A 14,841-nucleotide genomic window follows, 5' to 3' on the forward strand; every position below is an offset into this window, starting at 1 on the left:
TCATATAAAAGGCAATTACAACATTTACTTGAATCGTCCTATATAAATAATATATGTTATATCCCATCACTGGTTAACTCGTCACCCCACTGGTTAACCATGGGTGCACACAAGCCATGGTATTAACATGTTTACAGTATTAAAGCAAGTCTATTTTTAGTAAAATGTCCATATAAAAACGGTTGAAAGAACTGCAGTGAATGAATCAATTCCAGTATACGGCACTGTACAAACTTGGTACAACTAGTACAGTTCGATTGAAATAAGAATTAATAAAATAACTACAGTGTTATTTTTACAAAAACAATCCAGCCACACACTGCTGACTATTATGTACTGGCTTGTACTGTCTAATTTGACGGTTTAAATAACAAATGTGCGTTATTCAGAATGAACTCTGTGAACAAAAACAATAATAAACAACTTAGTTTCACACAGAAATCAAACATTTTTTGCATGCAAAAACACACGCTTTGAAAGTTCTGCTGACAACCTTGTTATCCCGAATAACCTGAGCTTCAAAGCCAATTGAAGGAGAACTAATTTTTCGCTTCTCACTCATTGTGAGCTGACACTGTAACCAGCTGCATTTGGAGGCTGCGAATGAATGAACGAACGATACGTTTTCAGTCAGAGGTCAGTCACATGAAACGACGGTGTTGAGTTATCCACTAGTCTTTTTAATAGTTTTTATCCCTTCAGTACTGGTGATAAGTGTTGAGTTACGAGTAAAGGGTGGTGTTGAACTAACATAATAACAAGCAGGATGCATATATTATATATAGTTTTAAAAAACACAGAATTCTAGGGAACATATTTTGTAGCAAAAGACACTTACAAGTAATAAATGTCTACAATTATTTATTTCAGCAATTTTTTTTTTTTGCAAAACTCCAAAAATGCTAATTCAAAAGTTTTCATACCCATTGATACTATGATAGTAGTGTCTACAAGGTGCTAGAAATGTCAGTGTGATAATGCAGAACCTAATTCTAGAAAAGGCTACAAAATGCTGGATAGTAGGTGAACATTCTTAGAGTATAAAAGGGCTAGGCGTAGGATGATTGCTGTCATTAGCAATAAGTCAATATGGGGAAAAAGTAAAAAGCTATCTGAAGACATTAGGCAGAAAATGATTTATTGTCATAAAGCTGGAGAAGGATACAAGAAGATTTCCAAGCATATATATATATATATATATATATATATATATATATATATATATATATATATATATATAATTATATATATATATATATATATATTATATAAATTGGGTTTAATGAATGAATTAATACATTTTCTTCTACCCTTATAATTATGATTTTTCTTTTACAGTGAAGTGCTTACAACATATGACATTAATAAATAACAAAGCCTGGGTGTGCTCAGGCTGTAGAGATCAACCATAGAGATACAATCTGTCATTTTGGAAGCATCACTGCTGTGCAGATAGAGAGAGGCTCGAAAGCATCACAGCCACTAATGCCTGGTTGCCAAGGCAACATTTAAGGAGGAAAGACAGGAGAAGGATGAGAACGAACAAAACAAAACTGAATCGCATAATGCTGTCAAAGCATAATCAGCCCCAATCATTACAAACTCATTTTCAAAGGCCAGTGACCAGAAGAGAATGGAATTGCTACCGCTTCAACAAGCAAACATAATAGCTAGACACCACCTTAACAGGATGTGTTAGTCTCGATGGGGTGGAGAAGGGAGGATTATTCACAACCCCTGTAAAACAGAGCCTCTTCCACTACAAGAGGGATAATCCCCACAGATTCTCCTTTCAGCAATGCCGCCTGCTTCTGTTCCATTTGCAACAAACGTCCCCAATGCACGGTTACCAGGGGGATGTGCAAAGTGGCGTTGATACAGAGCTGGGGAGCAGTGACACATCTGCTGTCTGAGGTGCTATGACTAGTCAGGCACGCACAACAAACTCCGATAAACCTTCAAACACTAACCGCTACAGTCCCTACGCTGCATCTCGCAATGTGTAATTGGTGTATAGATTATACTGTATGCCCATTCCATGTGGCTCCATGAGTGTATGTGTTTTTGCTAGTTAGGGGGTAGGCAGTTAAATAAAGGTTACTGTATCTTTAAATGCAGTACAAAGCAAATCTCCCCCAAACTATAAGCCTGGATTATTATTCTTACCCCTTGCTTGCAGTAAAAGTCAAAGGTCACCCCGCAGGATGAAAGCTCCCTATCAATTATCCCCCTTCCTGTCGAGTATGAAAAGAGCATAATTACAGCATCAAATCTGGTGCTGCATTGCCCTTTAAAATGGCAACCTTTCATTTCCCAGAGCTTGATTACACACGAATGGCTAGAATTGCCTTGATTTGCACCATGGTAATGTGTGTTTTAATTGCTAGCGCCGGGACGAACATTTTTAAATATACTTTAAATATTCAGCCAAATATTTTAAAGATTCTTTAAATTCGAGGCAGCAAAAGAGTTTGTCTTATCTGTAAGTGTCCAAGCCATGAGGATCCTTTGATGTGCATATAAGACCTAAACTTTGGCTTAAAAGAAGAATTATGCTACAGAATTATGCTTTATCCCCAATGTTGAGGATTGTGGTAATCGACACCTTGCACAAGCATTACATTTAGTGGAACTGCCGCTGTTTTCAATGAGTATCTAGTTCAGGTACAGCTTCATGGACATGGGTTTTCAACTCAGCTGAGGCACAGCAGGGCTTCTTTGATGGGATTAGTACCTTGTCTTTTTGATCACTGCAAAACATAAGTGCCACGCAAATATCTTAGTTTCCTGATCATACAGTCCCACCCTTTGAACACGCTCCATGGAGAGCAGGTCCTGAGTAGGGCGTGATGCAGTGCAATCTCTAGTTGGCTCCATTGAGACCCTGTTTTCAATTGTTGTAGGTTAAATGTCCTACCCTCAGGGGCTCATTTAGGGGTTAAGGCGCTACATTACGGAGTGCAGTGGTGGTCATGCAGTCATGCCGAGTTGGGAGATAAATTGGTCACCCCTGTCACTCTAATTCTACAGAAAATCAGTTATGTTAAACTCTTGCCTAAAGTAAGTTTGATTGACAAATGCTTCTGCTCTTGATTTCATCAGTGCATTAGAAGTAAATTGATCATTGTTGGGAAAACTTTGGGGTCCTATGTTTTTACATTAATGCATACAGCCCTATGTGATCATGCTGTGTATGATAACACATGGTTCATCAGTAATGTCCACTAGCATGCTATTTTGTTACAGTAAGGAAACAATGTGATCTGTACTATAAGGCACCATTCCGTGAACATATTCAGCTGAGAATTGTACATAAACCAAATTGGCAGGGATAAGTATTTGGTGTTCCCTTTGGCTTTTAATAAAGCTTTAATACAGACAATATTTAAGCAAGGATGATATAGACTTACACAGTTAATGCATGCCTGTGCTGTTTGACGAAACTTACAAGAAAATGGGTAACACAATACTTAAACGAAGGAATAGTCCCAACAAAATCCAGCACGAAAGTCCACATCATACAAACAAAACACTGTAAGAGCAGTGAGTCTGTACACAGTTATACAGGGGATACTGCAATGGTACACATGCTTAAACCAGACTCATAGAAGTAGTAAAATGAATTGTAGTCCAAAAAAAAAAAAAAAAACTTCCGTACACAATATGTTTGATTTCTGGAACTGCTCCCAGAGCGTGCATTCAGATCACACAAGCTAAATGTGTCCAAGACTGTGAGGAGGTAATTTTGCAGTTTTTCTATGCTTACACTGTTTATTTATCAAGCTTTACTGTAGTTTTAAACATGCTTTACAGTGCTTGCCTGTGCTTTACTGGATTTTGCTACAGTAGGCGGGGTCCATCTTTTTATACACATTTCTGTGTAGCAGGTTTGCACGTGTGTGTTCAATCCTTCCCCCAGGTAGTACTGTCCTTGTTTTAGGATATACCTATAGACGGCCATGCCAGTCCCTCACTCATATTTACAGACCCAGTGCTGGTCCATGCAGCCTGGCACAACCCCAAGGTGGAGTGTGGTTTGTTTGCAATGAGTAGTGAGATAATTAGACTCTGAGCTCTTGTCTCACTGCCATATCCTTGGCATTCCTTCACTTTGGCACGATTCCCGTCTACCCACACTCACTCGCTCTCTCTCTCTCGCTCTAAAACACACCCAACACACTTCCCAGACTTTTCTATCATGCTTTAAACCATGTGGCAAACCTGATTTACCATGGTTAGTCATTGCCGGATCATGGTGCATTACATAACTTTACATATCTATCATTTCACTCTTAAGACTATGGATTGTTACATCACAGCCAGCCCGGGGTGACCACGAATTAGGGATGATATGCATCAAAACAGAAAGCAGAGGCGAAGGCGGAAATGAAAACTCCAGTTGCAGTTTGAGCCATTACAGGGAGGTCGTGTCAGTTCAAGCGGACCAAGGGGGAGTTGCTTGAGCCCTTTCATCAATGGCTTTAGTCAATTAATAGCTTTATAGGTGAAAATCCCTTGAAATAGGATGATACCATTGGTCTCGTAGATGAAGAAAACCTAAAACTGGACATTTTTGCAAGCTGCAGGACACATTGAACACATTGGATCTTATGTAGTGATTTAAAGGATGGTGATACTTAGATACGGCAATGCATAGATCAATTAAATAGGCAGCATTTTAACCAAGCTACCCAGCTCCTCTTTTGCATGCACAGAACACCTACCCTGGACCCGTTTCCTCCATTACATGTACTTCACGTATCATCAATCACGAACGGCAGAAACAAATCCCCAGAATTTGGTCCGCTGGGGTGGACTGATCCAGAGGGCTTTTCACTGAATTAATCACATCAGTGCCTGAGGTCTCTATGGTTTGTGTAATTGATCTTAGAATAAATCCAGGATGGATGAAAGCATTATGCAATAAAAGTCCCTCTCCCAGCTAGGATACTCTAATACACTGCGGTCTGACTATGCAATAAAAGTCTTATTTTTATGCCATCTATTAGCAATAACAAGCACTTTAACATACCTTTTCTTAGCAGTAAATTCATGAATACCAAACTAGAAAGACAGTCCATGGAAAAATGTTTCTGTCTAAATCATGTAGCAATGCACATCTCAAAATAGAAGTTATTTAAAGCCTTCATGTAACTGAAACACTATTCTGGTTTGTTAGGCATCCCCCCAAGGATTACACTTAATAAGCACAGCCCTAGGCAACACAGGGCTTAACTCAAGATTATAATCATTGTATACAGCAATTTCTAAGTAAAACAGAATAAAGGAGTCCCAAGTGTTTTTGTTTTTCTAAGTTTAGAAATGAGTCTCTTTTTAGGTTGTGTTTTTAGTTATTGTTTGGTTGTGTTTTGTACAGCGATAGTTGGCTAGCTCGTATCCTTCCAGTATAGCCACTGACCCGCTCCCTGACCTTGAACAAGTCAGTTTACTTCCTAATGCCTCACTGTCCTCCCCTCTCCCACTGCAGCTATTAAACTGAATAAAAGAAGCAAGAACCTTAAAGCCTGGTCGTTTTAGCATTTAATTCTAATTAGTGATGGATCAAGATTTTAATTACTGGTAGCAATGTTTTAGTCCTGATATCAGTACTCATCTTAATTTGAGTTAATCGTATCAAAATGTATTTTACAGATCATTAGAACTGTTGATGATGGCCAAAAAAACCCATCCCACATACAATTCTTAGAATGCTGGATATTCTGTTCGATTTTGTATCCATATAAACCAGGTTCCAAGGACAATTCTTTATAATTATGGGCCCCTACAATTATGTGCCTGTACTCAACTGTCCAATGTTTAGTGTTAAAAACAAAAGTTGTTTTGGTTATATTTTATAAATTATACAATGATACAAAAACATGATTCATAAAGGTGTCCTTTGGCTTTTGTGTAACGTCCACCCAGTTACAGCACTTCTGGTCCTAGATTTAAAAAAATAACCAGAATTTCTCAACTACAAATTCTCATGACAAACTAACATGTTTTAATCTGCAGCCATTCCAGGAGGTACGGTAACCTAGGCAACCTATACAATAGTTTTCTGAACAATGTCGCTATGGTGATTTGCACACTAAAATTATACATGCATTGTCCTTGATCTTGTAGGTGGTGCAGTGGACTAGGTCACAAGTGAAATGAGTTTGTCTTCCTCAGCTTAGCCATAAGAAGACAACATTCCAGCACCACCCCCAGATATGCACAAAACCCATGTTTCTAGTTTGTAAGGGTACGCTGGGAGACACAGGCATTACAGCCCATCACAATCATACCAAGCATCAGAAAAACACAGCCCTTCCTACTTTCTCTATCTATCTATCTATCTATCTATCTATCTATCTATCTATCTATCTATCTATCTATCTATTTATCTGTTCTGTCATGCATGGTGGAAGAGTGGAGTGAGTGAGGTAGAGTGGATCGTAGGAGTTTCTCTTTTTCGTTCTTTTTTAGTTTTTTTATGTGTTTGTCTATGTAAATATTTTGTTTGTTTAAAGTAATTTGGATAAGTTTGAAAGTTTTTGCTGCCAGGATTTTTTTCCCCTTTTGAAAGCATGGAGTTAAAGTATACCACCCCCTCGATATATTGTGGGTGTCAGGGTCAAATTTAAATCTGCTATATATCGAGGGCAGAGATATAGCGAGAGCTCTATAGAAAAACAAATAGACTAACACTGTACAACCACTCCCTCGTTTTATCGGGGCGTCAGGGTCCAGTATAAATCCTCTACGCAACCCACTTTTTCTCATTATTCGTATAAAGCAGCACACCGTTTTAATTCATACAGCAGAGGGTAATTGCTTCTCATCAACTTAAGTCTCCAATTAATTTCATCTTCCTCTCCTTTCTTAAATCCACAAACCCGCTGCATTGAAAGAATCCATTCCCAACATAGGAGGCTTGTTGCTAGGGAGCTGATGTCATCACCTTGTAACTTCTGCTAGAGATAATGAACACCTTGTGGCTAAAATAAAAACCACTTCCGCAAGTAGATATTTAATTTGCTTTGTGTTATTGTGCAGTGCGTGTGTATGTGACAACAGCACAACAGTGTTTTGTATATTTTTGTTTGTGATGTGCAATATGAAATAAAACTCACAGTAATTCTAAGTGAATTTGCCTTTGTATATTGCAGCTAAGGCATGTGCAGTAAGACTGTAAAAATGGGGAGCCAACTCCAGGACCACGATATATCTGAACCCGCAGTACAGCGATGGGCGATATAACGAGGTGTGGGTGTAATTACAGAAAGCTTTTTTTTCTTTAGAGAAGTGCGTTTTAATGATTGGCAAAGTAGTTGGATGTGAAAATATAAAGCCTGCTTCAAGATTGAGTGGTTCAGTTATGTCTTTTTTTAGTCAACCTGATCTGGTAAATTGTTGAGAACAGAATTATCATAAATGGTTCCATTGTTGCCATTTCACTGCTAGAGGTACTGGCAAAGAAAATGATTCTATCAAAAATTCCACCTTTTCCAAAAAAAAGTGATTTAACTGTGAATGAGTTGTCACAGCACAGGCAGAATGTGTCAGCCCCAAAAAGAATTCTGCCGAGATGTACATCTCCATTGTTAAAGCATGCAGTCTCCTTTCGAAGGCAGCTGTTTATGGTTCTACATAAAACAAATGAATAACTTAACATTGTCCTGAAGTTTAAAGTAGAAGGCACTAATTATGTGATTTTTGCAACAACGGACACCATGAAATGTTTTAATTGTGGGGCTGTTGGGCATTTAGTTCTAAATCAAAAGAGCAGGAGGGAGATGGTGCGGAGGCAGAAAGAGATGTGTCTGCGCCTTGGTAATCTACAGTGCCGAGTAGTGCTGGTGGTGGAGCGGAAAATCAGCTCGCTGACAGAGAGGGCCGAAATGAATGATGGAGAGGCAGCGGGCCGAGTGGTGGGGTTGGTGCAGGGGTGAACAAAAATAATATAAAATCCGTGGAGCTTGAAGCAAAAAGTAAAAGTTGGTGCGAGTAAAATAAAGGAGACAGAGGCTGGTAGAAATGAAGATCAGTGCAAGATTCTGAAACGAATGTGGAGGGAGAAGCAGAGATGAATGAGTCTGTAAATTAAAATGACGACTTTACCCCCCCCCCCCCAGGAAAAACAAAAAAAAATAACCGCAAAATAAAGCAGATTCTACCGGGATATGAGTGGCAAAGAAAGCTTGTAAGAGTGATAGCACTGTGAAGGACAGCAGCTCAGAATCAGAGCGCGAGGATGAGGCAGATCTTGGTCCGCTTTGATAAAAATCGGGTATAGTGAGCAAAGCATAAGAGAAGAAAAATCGATGTAGAGGATTTTTTTTCCCTAATACAAAAATGTTTCTAAATTCTGCGGCTTTCTTAATAAAGAAAGTGTCTGGGTCTAATTTGATGGCGCAAGAATGTTGGCATCTAAAGAATTTTGTTGCTAAAATTCGTAACAGTCTTAACAAAAAGTAAATCTAACGATAAGAAACTTTTTATATTACTTTCTTATATTGTTTGTTGTTTGTGTTTTGTTTTCTCTGTTATCCCAATGAAGAATGGTTTTTATTAGTTAATCTTAATGTAAATGGATGTGGAGATAATCTTAAGAGAGACTCCGTTTTTGAATATTTGATACAAAAAAAAGATTGGTGTAATATTATTGCAGGAAACGAATTGTGATCTGAAAACTCAGTCAGATTGGGAAAAAGAATGGAAAGCGGAAATCGCTTTTAGCCATTTTTCATTTACATTTTAAACCTGCGTCAATAATTATTACAGAAGAGGTCAAAGGTCATTTGATTCAAGTAAAAGCTGTAACAGTAAGTCTTCCTGTTTTAGTAATAACTATGCGCCAAATGAAGGATAGAAGAGGCTGGGTTTTTTTTTTGTTTTTTTTTTTAAGATTTTAGAGCAGGTTTTAGATTGAGAGATTGTTTTTAGCAGGGGATTTTGACTGTACTGTGAATTTTAAAGAGGACAGGAATCACCCTGAGCCACACCCTCAATCTGCCAAGGAACTAGCAGTCTTTTTTTTTGTGTTTTTTTTTTAAGATTTTGACTAGAGCAGGTTTTAGATTGAGAGATTGTTTTTAGCAGGGGATTTTGACTGTACTGTGAATTTTAAAGAGGACAGGAATCACCCTGAGCCACACCCTCAATCTGCCAAGGTACGCTGTGGAGTTCTACTTGGGCTTGTTCGTAGTGGAGGCTGAGGCTGAGTGAGCCTGAAGAGATGCAGAGTTTCCTGCAGGACTTGTCATGTCTGCCTGAAGACGCAAAAAGGAGCTAGGAAGAGCACTGTGGATGGAAGAGCTTACTGATGCCCTTAAAACAAGGTAAAGCTCCTGGAATCCATGGGTTGCCCATAGAATTTTTTTTTATGTTTTTGTTTCAATACAGCCTTTTCAAAGTGTTTGAAGAGAGCTTTGAGAAAGGGAAGTTACCTTTGAGATGTAGAAGAGTTGTCAACACGCTCCTCCCTGAGAAGGGTGATCTTAGTAATGTGAAAAAGTGGAGGCTTGTGTCGCTGCTGTGCTCTGAATATAAGATTCTTTCCAGAGCTCTGACCAACAGATTGACTACAGTGATCAAGATGGTTGTGCACCCTGATAAAACTTATTGCATCTCAAATAGATCCATCTTTCATAATATTTTTTTTAGTTAGGCATATATCACCAGCTTCTAAATTGTTTGGCTTTAGCACTGGTATTTTTTTCTTATTTTTTTTTTCTTATTGTTCAGTTTATTGAAAATAAATGGGCGCCTAGGTGCACCTTTTGCAGTACAGAGATGAATTAGCCAAGGCTGTCCTTTATCTGGAATGTTATACGCTTTATCTATTGAAACTAAGTAAACTAAGAAATGTTTTAACAGGTTTATCGCTTTCAAACTGTAATGCCCAGTCAATAAAGCTCTCAGCCTATGCTGGTGTAATCAATTGAGAAGCAGAAAGAGAAGCTCTGTCTCTGGGTGTGGCAGGTCTATATCTGGCACAGCTGCGTGAAGCTGTCTCTGGGTGTGGCAGGTCTATATCTGGCACAGCTGCATGAAGCTCTGTCTCTGGAGTGGCGAGAGGTACTGGAGAGCATTTTTGAAGAACGTCGAACCACTCAGCAAACTCTGTTTCCTTCTTTGCTAATCTCTACTGCGATAAGTCAATTTTTCTGTTTAAATGTCAACTTATTAGAGGGGAAAAAAAAGTCTATCAAATTTGCGTGAAAGTTAAGCAACAAGAACCACTTAACACTTCCAGATATGTACTGGAGGGAACGGCTGGGGGCAGGAGAGGAGGACAAGCCAGCCAAGAGAATCATAACCTCCTGGTGTCTTTTTAAAACTAAGGGTTCAATAAAAACAGCCCAAAAGGCCCTGCCTGGTTGAGTGCTCCTTCTGTTAGGCAATTGGAAGCAGCTGCTTTTTGCTGATCTGTGTTCGAGGAGAGAAAGGAGTGTCCTGCTGTTTACAGGATATCAGTGGGGCAACAGACCTCAATGAGCTTGGCTTCCGTCCACATAGCAGTATTAAAACGCAGCATGGTTGGGCAGAAGGAACTGCAACAACCGCATCTAATCTCTGGGTCTGAAAACTATGCTCTAGGATCCAAACAAAGTAGTACTTTTTTTTTTTTTTTTTTTTTTACCGAAGTATACCAGATGCGGATCCAAATCCTTTCCTGGTGAGTCAAGAACCTGTGGAAATAACTTCCCAGCAACTCAAGCCTACACTCACCCTTATCTGCATAAACTCAACATGTGATAACCCAGCCTTCATGATCCATGGTGATTCTTGCAATATAATGTATTTCAAAAAATAAATCAGTAGTATACAGAAAGAAGTGGTTCAAACACATTTTTGCTATTACCGCTGTTGTGTTTTCAGTTTGTGCTTTAATTCGAGCTAGGGCTGGACAGCACATTATTCCACTTGGAAACGTCTTCGTTGGTTTTTGGTGCTGCACTGATGACCTACATATCTTCTTGCCTATACATTTGAGCTGCTCATTCATTCCATATGTTCCTAGCTGTGCCCTCCAGTCTCAAGATCTTGTTTTATTGGTTTAGCACAGATTTTTTTTCTTTTTCAAACTATGAAATTTAAACCCAAAATGCGTCAGCATTGCAACTGATAGAATTTCAACCACCGTGTGCACGTGTCTCTGTGCTCGTGGAAGCCACCAAAAAAAAAAAGACAGTGTTTGTATAAATGTACGAAAAAACACACCTTTTTTCAACCTTGTAATACTGAGTAACATTTGCTTTATACGGACCACTGTGAACTGGATCTTTTCACAAAATGCCATCGATCATGCATTTAGAGACTACCGCCATGCATTACGTCATTTAAAGAGTTCATTAATATTTATACTTCAGGACTGTGTCCACCAGCTATCGCCATAACAGGACAAGTGAAGTTGCCTTCTAGTTCCAGAGAACCGTTCAGATAAAAAAAAAAAATCATATGAAATACCCTAACTCCCCTGACGGTTCCTAATTGTAATACTCAACAAGCTTCTTTACATCGTGCCCTGCCCGCTGCGTACGCAAATTAAAAATTCATGGTTACATTGTTTAAAAAAAATAAACTCTAGCTTCAAATACCAAGGGCACAAATTGGAATATAAATAAAAAACGGTTTTTTGTTTGTTTGTTTTTTTCCCCAGAAATGCATTCCAATATATTGAACGCAGCAGGTATTGCAGCCTATTTCAAATCATCAGAATGAAATGTAAAATGAAACAGCTCACTCGTGCGTCTCCTCAGCTCTGTAGAATACAAATGGTGCACTAACCTGGTTTGGCTGACGTCTTCTCTGGTAGCTGGTTTTGTTTTTTTATTTTTCTTTATTTATATATTTTTTGTAAAACGGATTTTATGACCAACTGTTATATGCTAGCATTGTTAGGGTTCTACCGTTGCCGAAATGCCACTCTCAGTCCATTTACTACGCTCTTAAAAGGGAAACAACCTATCGACCACAGTCACAGTGGGCCCCACTGGCTCTATGAGAATAACAACACGGCTGCTTCTGATCTCTTAAGCGTAGTGGGTTGCGCTTTAAGGGATGTCATTTTAAAATAATAATAATATCATGTGCGTCGTTCAGTGCCACTGTGTAAATCGGATTGAATTAAACGAAATGGTTGTTATTTAGAGAAAAAAAGAAAAGTATTTAAATGGTATTGAATTTACTTATTGCACCTACAATTCAAAACGTTCAACAATGCTGTTTCAAAGGGATAAGGACGATTTATGGTTTTATTTGAATTTCACATAATTTGTGTTACGTTATAAAGCATGAGTCATACTTTAACTGGCCACTGGTCATCATTAAATTTGAGATCCCTTATCGCTTTAAATACTATGCAGTGTTTGACGTTTGTACAGTATTTTGACCAAATGCACACGCGGTAACCAGTTATTGATAAAAGGGCAAATACATTGAAGTGATTATAAACCTATTTTGTCATCTGTCCTGGAGGTTTAATGAGACGTGGTTTTAAACAGAGGGTATATTAAAGATTGCAAGGCAAATCCCAGCTTTCTGTATTTGTTAATCTTATTTGGACTGGAAAAAACGGGTCTATCCATTGTGAATGAAACGATCCTGCGCCAGGAAGCTGTAGCTTTCATATTAAGAATACATAACCATATTTGCATCGGGGATTAATAGGAAACATTTGTTTTAATAAGGAGGGCACAGAACGTTGTGGTTCATTTATAAAAATAATATATTGATTATTATATATCGACCGCAAGGAAGATTTTTTTTTTTGACATGAAAACATGCTGCATAAATTCTGGCGCATTGCTCCCGATGGGAATCTTTTTGACATTCTCAAAAAATAAACAAACAAATAAATAAATAATAAAAATAAATTGGTGGTCATATTTTCAATTGTTCATATACCTGCAATACTTACCCTTGCCACTTCTAGTAAAACGCTTCAAGTTTGGTTACCAGCACCCTTTGTGAAGCGTGTTGCTCTGTTACTTTTACTGTATTTTCACAATATTTTGTATATGCCCCGACCCCATCTGGCAGACTTTGAGGTCTGGCAGCTCGGTTGGCAGGTGCTTCCCCATTTGACACTGTGCAGATACTGGTGTTTGAGGCAGATAAATAGGAATATATAGATAACACTGTCATCGAATGAAGTGAGCAGAATAATTAGGAGCATTTATATTGTAAATATGGGATATATATATATATATATATATATATATATATCTATATATATATATATATATATATATATATAGTTATATATATATATTCCGCAGCAAAATGAAAAATGAAGTGGTCATACCATTGCATGTATTCAGCCTGCCCGCAGTTCTGTATTACACTCCAAGGAAGAAACTACAAGCAAATCAATTGCAGTCCTTAATCAGAATGCCTCTGAACTTGAAATGTTAAGTTGAGCCCCTGCAGAGAGCCGGTTCAAACACTTTTATTTTGCTGTAAAGCAGCGCGTAAAGAGCCGACATAAATAATAATTGGTATGATTTGAACCGAGGGCCGTGCCTCATAGCTGGCTACGGCCTTGTTGACAGTAATTGATTAAGTTATTTCCCACCCAGTGACCTCACGGTGTCTAATTACCGCTGCACTAGCCACCCCCACCTCCCATAACACCCTCCTAAATATTGGATCATCTCAAAGGGGATTTGCATTGGGCAAGCGGATTTGAAGTCTTATGTTGCCCTCTTGTGGTGAAAGCAGGAACATCATCAATATGAAAAATACAGTTATAAGACACAACAACAGAGAATGGCACGGAACATGCAGAACCGATGATGTAACAGACAGTTAATATAAATGTGATGCTATAAAATTGGGCATCACATAGTTTTCTTTTAGGCTGCTAATTTTTGACAAGAAACAACAGATTATGCATGCAAGTATAGGGGGAGAGCATTATTAATAAATAAAGAATGAAAAGGTTCATTAAGATGCAGATTACAGCCTCGGGAATGGGAGGCAGATGCTAAGTCTAGATGACACTGAATTTAAAGGCTGGCACAGTTTTGCTTGGTTTATGGAGAGTTGACAATTTCTGTGTGGTGAGTGAAATGTTGATCCAGTCAATGTCAGCCACACTAACTGACTGCGCAGTGTGGAGCTTGCTGGCAAGTGTTTGGTAAATGCCATTCAAGGAGCCAACAATCGATATCAGCTTTCGAGCTATTATCTGGCAAAATATGAAAAAGCCAGTTAAAGTTTATACATGCTGTAGGTTTTCCAGTTTATGAGACAAATAGACTAGGAGGTAGAGTTTCAACAGATAAGTTTAGCATTAAAATGCTATAATGAAGAGATATATGGCAAATCTGTACACTTTTTTCAAACGCAAGAGGCTTGGTTCATTTCTCATATTTGCCAGTAAAAGTTGAGGGGAATTATTTTGTTGTCTTTCCTTCTACAATCCGTATCTTCAACACTCCAGCTATCCATCCACACAAGGGTGTCTTTAAAATTCGAACATCAATAACAAGCAACTGAAATGTGAGTGCTTCTTTTTTCGGTCCTCAAGGGGGCGCACTTGTATCTGTAAACTGCCACGGCACAGCTGAATAGAAAGGCCCTTTTCTACAAACAGCTGTCTTATTTTTGCAAGAAGTTCTTGACTTGGCAAGCAATGGCCGTAGAGTTTCCAAACTCGCTGTTGCCACTCGCTCAAATGTCTACATAACGCAATGTATGTTATTACACAGGAGATGAAGAAAACACCATTCATCAGATATACAGCACATTTACTAGAAAGGGAAGCTTCTGAGAAAGCGAATGAACCCGGATAAGTCCGACAAGATAAAGAAGCAACAGCCAACGTATGACCCATAACGAGAACAG

General features: G+C 38.5%; 1 protein-coding gene across 2 annotated transcripts in view; it reads right to left on the bottom strand.

Moving 5' to 3' along the window:
• LOC121301949 (MAGUK p55 subfamily member 2-like) overlaps positions 1 to 12,135 on the bottom strand; it is a 48,392-nt gene extending 36,257 nt beyond the window's left edge. For both annotated transcript variants that reach the window (XM_041231686.1, XM_041231685.1), the window contains exon 1: positions 11,779 to 12,135. The gene's annotated coding sequence lies outside the window, so the exon portion shown is untranslated. The remainder of the gene's footprint in view (positions 1 to 11,778) is intronic.
• Between the last annotated feature and the right edge of the window lie 2,706 nt (positions 12,136 to 14,841).

This window comes from Polyodon spathula, chromosome 28, assembly GCF_017654505.1.
Source record: "Polyodon spathula isolate WHYD16114869_AA chromosome 28, ASM1765450v1, whole genome shotgun sequence".
Classification (NCBI taxonomy): Eukaryota; Metazoa; Chordata; class Actinopteri; order Acipenseriformes; family Polyodontidae; genus Polyodon; species Polyodon spathula.